We start from the raw sequence: 11,111 nt of genomic DNA, 5'->3' as shown, positions 1-11,111 counted from the left end.
CAGTCCAAAGACTGGTGGCCCCCAGAGGCTTTGAGAAAATTATTCTCTTTCCAAGGGAAAAGCTAATCAATCTTAGATGTAAAAGAGAAGAGAGAAGGAGCAACAGACAGAAACTGACCCACTGAAACTAAGAAACAAAACTAGGGTCACAATTTACAAGCATTAGCAGGGGCCTCATTCCCCGGCAAGCTCCAGGTATTGTTTGAAACAATCTCTAAGATTGTGTCTTCTTTTCTATAACAGAGCTAAGTAACCCAGCTGGTGTCCATTGTGCCTGCATCTCACCCTATCTCTAGGGAAAGGGGAAGCATCCGTTGCTTCCACAGCAACAACGTCCAGCCTCTGTGGAGAGCTCCCTCTGACATCAGCGGTCGAAGCAGGGGAGACAGGTGGGGAGTGAAGGGATGGAGCTAGTGGAGACCTATGTTGTTCCCCCAGAAGGGAATCTGTATTCACTTTCATACAGCCTCTTCCCTGCCCCATTTTCCAGACTCCCTCTCCCCTCAACAACACTCTCAATGGATAGATACCATGGGCACATCCCTGGCACTGCAGGACGGTGCTGCCCAGGAGCTGAGGTGAGGTCAGGTGGCCCAGAGCCGGTGCAGTGCTGATGACCTACTGTGTGTAGCAGATCTTGGAGGATGTGCAGGTTCTGGCCATGGAATTCCCTCCTTATCCCAGGGTGGGCAAAGCCTGCTCTTCTCCCTTATAGGCCAATCTGGCGGGTGGAGGGAGTGTCTTCTCCTCCCCACACCCCCAAGGCTCTTTCCATGGGAGAGAGAGAGAGCCCATCATTGTCTCCAGTAAGGAGCTGGTTTAGACTGAACAAAACTCACTGCATGTAAATAAAATACCAATGTATTAGTTCAGTGGGTTCCAGTCTCCATAGGTGTTGTAAAGAACCATGGACTAGCCCTGGCTATGCAGATAACTGGAAAAGATCTTAGCTCATTCCTCCACTTTCCTCGTGGAGTGTCTGTTAGCACTGCATCCCCAGCGCTCACCATTCCACTACCAACACAATGCCTCATTCATCGCTACCTCCGCAGTCAGCACCTTTGACGTAACACAGGCCAGCCCACACTCGGACGACAGTAGAGAGACGTCTGACATTAGCTTAACCAGCATGAAGCACTGTCCAAAATTTAAGTGCTGTTCTGGAGCTGCCAAGTTCCACCCACGTGACTGGAAGCCTTCAGTTACCAGGTCCAGCAACAACTCCCACTGCAGAGAGTCTACATTGCCCTCCCAAGAGAACACTCTCCACACTCCCTGCCCCGTATGCACAAAGACCCTGGAAGAGATGTTTTACAAATAGACTCATATTGTTTATATTCAGTCATCATCTTGCGTGCCTCTTCGTCGCTGTATTTGTTGTTTTGGTAATAGCGATATAAATTATAGAGCAACAGAAATGGGAGCTGCCTCTCTAAGAACAGGGTGGGGGCACCAGGCGTGAGAGACCTGTGTGGCCAGCAGGCTGCCACAAGCGAAAGCTGGACTGTAGCTAGGCATGGAGGAGGTCTCTGGCTGCAAGACAGTCTTAAAGTAAAAGGTTGGAATTCCTAGAATAAAGGTTCTCCTTCGAAAGCTGAGCAGTGTAACACACGCGCTTGTGAAAGCCTGAGACGGGTTATCTGGGAAGTGTCTGCAGTTCAGTTCTTTTAAAGTCTTCTTGGTGGGGATCTGTCCCGGGAATTAGGGCAAGCCCACTGCAGTGAAATGGCCATGGAGGTGGATTTCTCATCAAGCCACACTGCAGAAGGGTGGAAGCTTAGAAAATTGCCACACAAAGCGAAGAGGCAGTGGATGCAAGGACCACATGTGCTTTGCTGAAGTGGAGACACCAGATGGGCTACTTAGCTCTGTAGTTATAGAAAAGAAGCCAAAATCTTGGAGATGGTTCCAAACCAGCTACAGTGAATGAAGCACAATTGTCATAAATGTAGAGGAAAGAGTAACAACCTTTATGTATACAGTAGCATAAAATCCCTCCTTGGCAGCTGTACTGGATCATCTTACCTGTAAGGGGTTAAATAGCTGGAATAACCTAGTTGGCACCTGACCAGAAGGACCAATGAGAAAAGAAGATACTTTCAAATCTGGCGGGGGAGGGGGTGGAGAGGGAAGGATTTGTTTGTTTTTCAAGCACTTACAACATCTCCTGAAAATATACCTGGAATAATCCATCCAAAACAGAAATTGTAAGTCGGGCAAGAAAATATGTTAGTTTATCTTTTGTTTTAGCTTTTGAATGTTTCCTATGCTACAAAGGTAGTTTTATTCCTGTTTTTATAACTGTGAAGCTGAGCCCAGAGGGGAATCCTCTGTGTTTTAAATCTTTTTATTACCCTGTAAAGTTACCTTCCATCCTGATTTTGCAGGTGTAATTCTTTTATTTTTTTCTTTATAATAAAGTTCTTCTTTTAAGAACCTGATTGATTTTAGTGTCCTGAAGACAAAGGGTCTGGCCTGTGCTCACATTGCTGAGGCGATTAGTTGGTATATTATTCTCAAGCCTTCCCAGGAAAGGGGGTGAAGGCCTTGAGGGGATATTTTGGGGGAATAGGGATTTCAAGTGACCCTTCCCTGAATTTTTGTGTAAATCACTTGGTGGTGGCAGCAATACCGTCCAAGGACAAGGGAAGGAATTTGTGCCTTGGGGAGGTTTTAAACTAAGCTGGTGGAATATAAGCTTAGGGAGTCTTTCATGAGGGTGCCCACATCTGTACCCCAGAGTTCGCGGGGGGGGGGGGGGAACCCTGACAACAATACAGGGAATGTTTCCAGTTTCCCACAGCTGAGTCAATAGCAGACTAGTGCAGAGCTTACTCTGCCTGGCAGAGGTGATTGTTTTGATATCTGATGAGGTTACTGAAGAACTGTGCTAACCAAACAGCAGGCCCCCTTCAAATAGTGCAATAGCTTGGACGTGCACCAAAGCACCAGTCTTCGTTCACCACACCGGACTACATTGCAATCATGCCACCAGCTCTCTGCTGCTACAAAAAGTGTGATGGTCTCTACAAGCAGTGTGTATGTGCAAGAAGCCGCTTGACCTAAGGTCCTGAAACAAGACACAAAATAGGACAAAATAGGAATTCATTAGCCAGCAATGTACAGTCAGGATGGAGGAAATGAGTCAGCAAAGACTGGAGCCAGAGCAGCACAAAATACAAGTCATCACAGAGATAACTACATCCCAAAGCCCACATGAGCTGGGGGAGGCTCCCAGACTTATTTAATAGAATCATCAGAGTTAGAAAGAGAAAATAGACTCCGTTGAATGGCCTGGTGCATCCCCCAGCCCATGCAGGATTGCTCCCTGATGCATGTTGATAAATGTCTTATCCTGTCTAGCTTCAATTGTCCCCACCAAAGGGAGTTCCAATCCTTTCCCTTGGGACACTGCTCCACAGCCTAATGGACCTTGCTGGCAGGAAGTTTCATGAGTATTTGAATTACTTATTCAACCTACGTTTTCCCGTTCTTCAGTTCATTCCATTATGCCTCGCTATATTCTCCCCACTCACTTCTGCTGTATAAACTCTTCTCCCACTGTACGCCCTTCAAATACCCGTGGACTGCTATCATGGCTTCGTTGCTGCTTAGCCACACTGTGCATGTTTAGCTCACTTGATCTTTTTCCTCCTGCGTCAATCCCTCCCACTCCCCTTCATCATATTTGTTGCTCTTCTCTGAATTCCCTCCAGAGGTGAACACAATATTCCAGATGTGGCCGCACAAGGAATGTGTGTGTGCGTGTTTGTGTGACATTATATATTAGGGGAGGGACAGATTCAGATCTCTTTTGCACAAGTTTATGTCTGGAATAGCGCCACGGGAATCAACAGAGTTGCACTAAATTTACGCTGGCACATGTATCTGAGTTTAGAATCTGGCGGAGTGATGATTCTCTTCCTGGTCCAATATACCCATCCAACAGGAAATACTGCAATCTCTCAAATAGCCTTGTGTGGCAGTTGTGGATACTTGGTGACTTTTTAATAACATCTACTGACCTGACAAACGCCATTCAGAGAATTTTTCAAACAAGAAAGCTGCGTAAGACGTCCCATGGAAATTCCGAAGTTTATCGCCAATAAACGCCCAGCTCTGAACTTGTTGCAAGAAACCACGTTGACAGCTATCTGAGGTGAATCAAGGTCACCATGTTTGTTCCTCCTTTTGTTTTCCCAAAGCTGACAAAGTTCTCTAGCTGCTCCTGTTCTGCCCTGCTCCTGTGGGGAGTGCTGACTCAGCACCGATGGTAGACGCAGCCACAGTGTTGTGATAAATGGAAGAGAATCATCCCCAGGGACACTGCAGGCGAGACAGAAGTGTCGACGTTCCGCTGCTCTGTGACGTTTGTGCTTCGGGAACAGAGCTCCGGCTCTGCTTCTCGGAGTTGTAACGACTCGCTGCGCACACATTGGGCCAGAGGGAGGGGACAGAACAGGCCCATCCCTTGGCCAACAGTGGTGGGAACGGGCCAAGTTCTCTGTAGCTCTAGTCCTGCATTTGGTGCAGTAATGGAGTGGGGGCAAATTGCTCCCCATCTCCTTGGGATAGCCAGGGACCTGCCTAGCCCTTGGTTTAAGCTGAAGCAGCCGGAGGTTGCAATAATTTATGCTGCGGCCTCCAGCATGTCCTAGGGGCCACATGGCTGGCACACACAGTCAGAGGGCTGCCTGGACCGGTTCAGACCCAGGATCTAGATTCAGCTCATGATAAAGAGAGTGGCTAGTCACAGAGTTCACATCCAGATCTGGTCTGAAACTCACCATTCACATCTATGGATTTCATTTGGGCTAATGAATGAACAGACAAAGGAACCTTCAACACAGTGGCCAGCTAAACTGCGATCAGAAAACCACATTGGCTCAAGTAGCTTGCAATGGCATTTAAATCTGCTTCAGGGATCTTTTTTTTTTCTCTAAGGTGCCACAAGGACTCCTTTTCTTTTTGCGAATACAGACTAACACGGCTGTTACTCTGAAGCCAAGATGGGGCCTCTGGCACTGGAGCAGACTTTGTTAGATGCTGTTTCCCCTCAAGAACAGAGAGGAATCTCCGCACCCCACCCCCCCAACTTCTCTCCCCCACAAAAAAGGCAGACAGCAAAGATCTGGGGAAAAACTGTAGAGCAGCTTCAGATTAGTTGGGACAACAGGGCAGCTGCAGCAGGGTTAAAGGTCCAAAATCAGACATAGTCTGAGCTCAGCCAGTGAGGGAAAGCCAAGGTTTGGGTTTCAAAATCAGCTGAGCCAGGGAAAGCTCCGTTCTCTGGCTGCCTGCTGGAAAGTTTGAATTGTACAGTTATTACACTGACCACCTTGCTGGTAAACACAAAGGCCATTGTTTGAAGGCATTTTTTGAAATTCCAGGGACTAAAGGAAGAGGGAAAGTCATTTTAACCTCTCTCTGTTTCTGTTTAGCTAATGAAACATAGCTAACAAATTCTGTACCTCTCCTGCTGAAGTTGTGAGGCTCAATGCACTCATGTTTGAAAACACTTTGAGATCCTTGGAGGATAGGTGCAAAGGTATCGTTACAAATCAAAGTAACTAACAGGCAAATAGAGGCCTTTTGTTTCCTCTAAAAGACTCTTGGGGACTTACTTTCAAATATCACAGAGGTGTCAAATTCCTCAGGAATACAAGGTTCAAAGACACTCAGGGCATGGCTACACTTGCAGATGTAGAGCGCTGAGAGTTAAACCCGCCTTCGTAGAGCGCAGTAGGGAAAGCGCTGCAGTCTGTCCACACTGACAGCAGACAGCGCACTGGCCTGGCCACATTTGCAGCACTTGCAGCGGCATTGGGAGCAGTGCATTATGGGCAGCTATCCCAGCGTGCAAGTGACTGCAACATGCTTTTCAAATGGGGGGGGGAGTGTGACAGGGAGTATGGTGTGTGTATGCGGGGGGATAGAGAGTGGGTTTTCGGGGTGCTGAGAGTGTCAGCATGCTGTCTTGTAAGTTCAGACCCCCCTCCCACCACGTCTCTCACTCACTCAAAGCAAACAGTAAATGTTTGCTTTTTCTCGGAGCTGATAAGCAGCCAGCTTCTCCAAAACAGAACTTTGAAAGGTCATTTCCGCATTCCTGCAGCCGATTTCACAACAATGACAAGAGTGGCCACTTGACTTAAGTGGATTATGGGATGTTTCTGGAGGCCGATCAGAGCGTTCACACTGACGCCCGGGCTTTTCAGCCACTACGAAACAAGCGTTAATCTTCTCGCCAAGGTGGAGTACCAGCAGTGCTGTAGAGTGCTCCACGTGCCTTGCCAGTGTGGACGGGGAGTGAGCTAGGGCGCCCAGGGCTGCTTTATGGTGCTGTAACTTGCAAGTGTAGCCAAGGCCTAAGGCTCCAAGGAGAACTGAGCAAGACCATTTCCAATCAGGTTTTTTTTGCCTCGAACTCTTTTGGAAGTGGCACTTGGGAGGTTGCAATTTGACCTAAGTCAGATTTATGTATTTCAATTTTCAAAAGAAACCTTGGGCCTGTTTTATAACTCAACCTGTCACTTGTTTCTCTTGCTCTGCGATCTCTCTGTTCCACCCAGCAGCCTTAACAAATGACAAACCGCAAAGCTGGCATACCCTGCCTTGGCACACCACAGGGCCGCATGTCGGGGCTTATTCAATCAGTTGTGCTTTTGGATTGGATTGGAGCACTCCCTCCAAAAATGTAAGGGGCTGAGCCTCCTGCCAATGCTGACCCCGCCAAGGGCCAGTCACAGCCAACGCTGCTGCAGGTTCCTCATCTAGGAATCAAGAAGAGCTGACTGCTGTCACTCGGGCCAGTTCTTCAGTAATCAGCATCTTTTAGGTCAAAGCCAACTCCCTGGCAAAGTATCACTGTTGGGAACTGGGGATTTGCAAAGAGGCCACAAAGCCTCACTAGATCACACTAATAACTGGAAGACCCATGGCAATGGGCTGAATTTAGCAGATTACCAAGCCGATGATTTAGCTGGGGATTGGTCCTGCTTTGAGCAGGGGGTTGGACTAGATGACCTCCTGAGGTCCCTTCCAACCCTGATCTTCTATGATTCGATGAACAATTAAAATCCCCAAGGATACTGTATCATCAAATGCAAACCAGAGAGCAATGTGCACACAGCCAAGAAATTCTTTCATCAGCCACTGAAATGCAGCCACAGCTGAGGCGGGGGGGTTGTATGTAGACAATGCTGTTACCCTGCAGGGGAGGGGGAGTTTGCTAACAACTCCGAGGGCTCGTCTACACTTAAAAGTCTGCAGCTGCAGCACTGCAGTGAAGATACTAGCTGCACCAAGGGGAGAGGCTCTCCTATTGGCATAGGAGAAGGGCCCCGCACGTAGGCCCCGCTGATTCCCAACTCCCCGAGATAGAAGATTTCACATTCATTGAAGTAACTGACCCTACATTTAGAAGACAACAGGTTTTGCTGTACAACCAGAAGTTAAAAGCGACGCCCAAGCAGGCTCAACTTTATCTTAAAGAGGCCACTAAAAAATAAAAGTGAAGTCTCCAGGAGTGAGCACACTGTGTGTGTGTGTGTGGGTGTGTGTGTGTGTGGGTGGGTGTGTGTGTAACCCTCTCTGCTGAGTGCCCATAACAAAATTACACTCTGCACACACGGAGATGGCTTAGAAATGCATGTGCCCAACAAACAATACTGTGGCCATTTAACTAGGAAACTACCGAGTTCTCCCTATATCACTGCCCAGGTATCGCCAATGAGAGTTTGGGGTTGGGCATTTTAAGGAGGAGCTTGGCACGAGCTCTTCTGAATGGACTGCAGAGAGCTGTGCCCGATGGGACGCAGGGGGAGGTCACATTGCTTGGAAGTCTCTCGTATTCCACAGCACTTCACAGGATTTCTATATGTTACCTGGGTCACAGGCCACTGCAGCCTCTACTGGGCTGCTGCGGGGTGGCCCTTGTAAAGGTGCCAGACACGGTAACAGGTTAGGAGGGGGATGTCAAGGAGGATTCTCACAGCTGAGTTAGGGACCACACAGCTGACTCCTAGAGCAGCACCAGCCCAGACACCCTCACTCCCTCCAAACCCACTTGTGTCACCCCAGTACAGCTCTATGCCCATCAGGCCGGGCAGTAACAGGACACATCGAGATCCCCCTTTAGTTCCCAGGACATCAGCTGTCACCTGACTGAGCCCCACATGCTGGGTGCTTTGCATTTTAAAAAGTAATTTCCCATCATCCCCAAACCTTGCCCGTAACATTAAGTGTTTAGCTCTTCTAATAATACCTCGTCTCCTGCTGCCCTTGCTCTGAGCCCAGATCAAATCACAGATATAACCACACAGGAACTGCAAATAAAATGATTACACTCCCTGCCCCCAGCTCTTCCTGAAAGAATTTGGAAATCATTTGGAAGCAAAGGTTTGTGCTTCTCCTTATTTAAATAAAATCCACAGACCTTGGGCCTGGGAACAGAGACCATGAAACAACAAATTTCCCTTTAAGTCTCTTTTTAAAAAGGTCCCAGAGTCTTTGCCCCAAGGTTTTCCCAAGAATTCGATTACCATGTTTCCTGCTTCATCAGAAATGGAGGCAACTCCAAATATGGCTCCAGTTTACAGGAACTTGTCTCCGCTGTTCTCGGGCCAAACGGAAGAGACTCCTTTGCATCCTAACATTATACAGGCCTCATGCCCTGTATTCCAAACTCACCCCGAATGGCCCCACCCAGCACAGAACTTCTGCCTCCCGGCCTAGGGCGACACTGTGGACTCCTAATGGGGTCAGGCCTGGGAGAGTTTGTGGCCCGGCTGCCTCTTTCATGCTGTCGCCTTGTGGGATCAGGTGACCAAAGCACCTATGGAGCTGCTCTGTAGCCTGTGCTGGGGTGATTGTGTAAAGCAGAAATAGCCTTCCTAGGTGTTGAAACAGCCAGAGGCCCCTACCACCTAGCTGTGCCAATACCTTGCTATATGGCCCCCTCCCTTCCTGGGTCCACAACCCAAAGTCCTGGGAGAATATTTAAATATGAGGGGTGTGATGCAATACCCACTGACCTCCCTTAGCTTCCAAGGAGATGAGAGCAGATGCCATGTTTGAGATGGGCTTAAATTCGGCCACAGCTGTCCTGAGCAGAGCTCTGGTAAATATGATCAGCCCCCCTGGAGTTTTTATACCATGTTGGGGGGAGGTGTGTGAGGGGCTCCAGGAAATCCTCTATAAGAATTTAAGCCCTGGACACAGGGAACAGCATTTCTGTGGAGGGATGGAGCCAGCTGAGGAGATGAGGCTGGGCCACATGTAACCCTCGTACATGTGTAGTTTGGGATTTGCCACGCAGCTTGCAGGCATTTCACTCTTGTGACTCTTCCTTTTAATTCCATTTAACTAGTTTCCTCATTTTCGTGTAGTTCCCCTTTTGGAAGTGAAATGCTACTGTGGTGGGTTTCTTTGGTATTTTCTTCCCTACAAGAATGCTAAATTTAATTACGGTACGGTCACTATTACCAAACGGTTCAGCTATATTCACTTCTTGGACCAGATCCTATGTGACTTAGGAGCCAGTCAAGAATTGCCTCTCCCTTGTGGGTTCCAGGACTAGCTGCTCCAAGAAGGAGCCATGAATGGTGTCTAGAAATTTTATGTCTGCCTCCCACCCTGAGGTGACATGTTCCCTGTCAATATGCATATAATTGGCACCCCCCATTATTACTGAGTTTTCTGTTTTTGTAGCTGTCCAGTCTTCCGTGGCATTTCACAGTCACTGATTAGGGTTCCTAGGTTCCTGAAGATGGAGCAGGCAGGGAATATATGTACCCGACCATTGCAGCCCCATGCCCAAGGGATTCCATTACAGTCATCCTTAAAACAGTGCCTTTATAGATGCAACCTCTGATTCATATGCCCGGGGAAATGCTTTAGAACTGATAAAGAACAAATGTAAAAGTGCTTAAACCATGATAAGAATGGACCTGAGAGGGGACCTGGCTGAGCAAAGACGCCATCTATCAGGGAACCACAGCTCTTCTCAGATTCCCCAGAGGCTGCAGATTCTTTCCTTCAGCCCTGCCAGGGATAGCACATTTTCATGAAAGCTAAAGTCAAACCCTTTCACTTGGGCTTTGCTCAGCATCTCCAGAACCCTCCCCCTGCCCCTTCCCATAGAATTCTGAATCAAGCTCAATGTCTCAGTCCTTATCTTCAGGGCGCTCCATGGCCTGGGCCCAGGTATTTAAAACAGCCTGAAGCTCCGGGATAAAGACCGTGGTCAACAGCTGTGCTCCTCTGACACTGTGGAATGCTCCACAGTAAGGGCAAAGCTTGTCTGTGCAGGAGACAGTGCTTCCTCAGGGCCTAGCCCCAGACTGTGGAACAAACTCCCCCAGGAACTAAGGACCATCACAAACCTCATCATCTCCCACTCCAAGTGCAAGGGGCACTTCTTTGACCAGCCTTCTCGCAAATAAATACACAGCAATATGGATATGAAACAAACCAACCCTACCAAACCAGATACTGCACTGTATGTACTTCTCCCCCCAGGGAGAGAATGAGAGAACAAACACCTGACACAGGTGCAGTGATGTTGCTTAATGAAGATGCTCAGATACCAGGGTGATGAGCGCAGCATAAGACCGCAACGGCCACCTTCTAAATCACCAACACTGTCTCCTCCTGGCTTTCATTTGCCAGAAGCTGGGAGTGGACAACAGGGGATGGATCACTTGATGACTCCCTGTTCTGTTCATTCCCTCTGGGGCACCTGGCATTGGCCACTGTCAGAAGATAGGACACTGGGCTAGATGGACCACTGATCTGACCAAATATGACTATTCTTATGTTCTTTGAAGATTTCTAGTCCAAGTATTGACACTACCTGAAACCTGAGGAAACATGGCTGCCTTTAAAGCTGCCCTTCCCCTGTTACCCATTTGAACGGCTGTTTCTTTTTGCTGAACAGTGCTCAAGTTATTCAGTCACTGTGGTTTTCCAGAAACACTCTACATGTTGATTTGCAAAGTGGGAGTTGACATTTTTCTGACCCTACTCACTCAACATATTTAATGGCACCTGCACGTAATATGAAATAATCTAAGAAAACAGAGAGACTTTTAACTGAGGGTGGATAACTT

This window comes from Eretmochelys imbricata, chromosome 13 (assembly GCF_965152235.1).
Source record: "Eretmochelys imbricata isolate rEreImb1 chromosome 13, rEreImb1.hap1, whole genome shotgun sequence".
Lineage (NCBI taxonomy): Eukaryota > Metazoa > Chordata > Testudines > Cheloniidae > Eretmochelys > Eretmochelys imbricata.
This window is presented reverse-complemented; position numbering follows the sequence as displayed.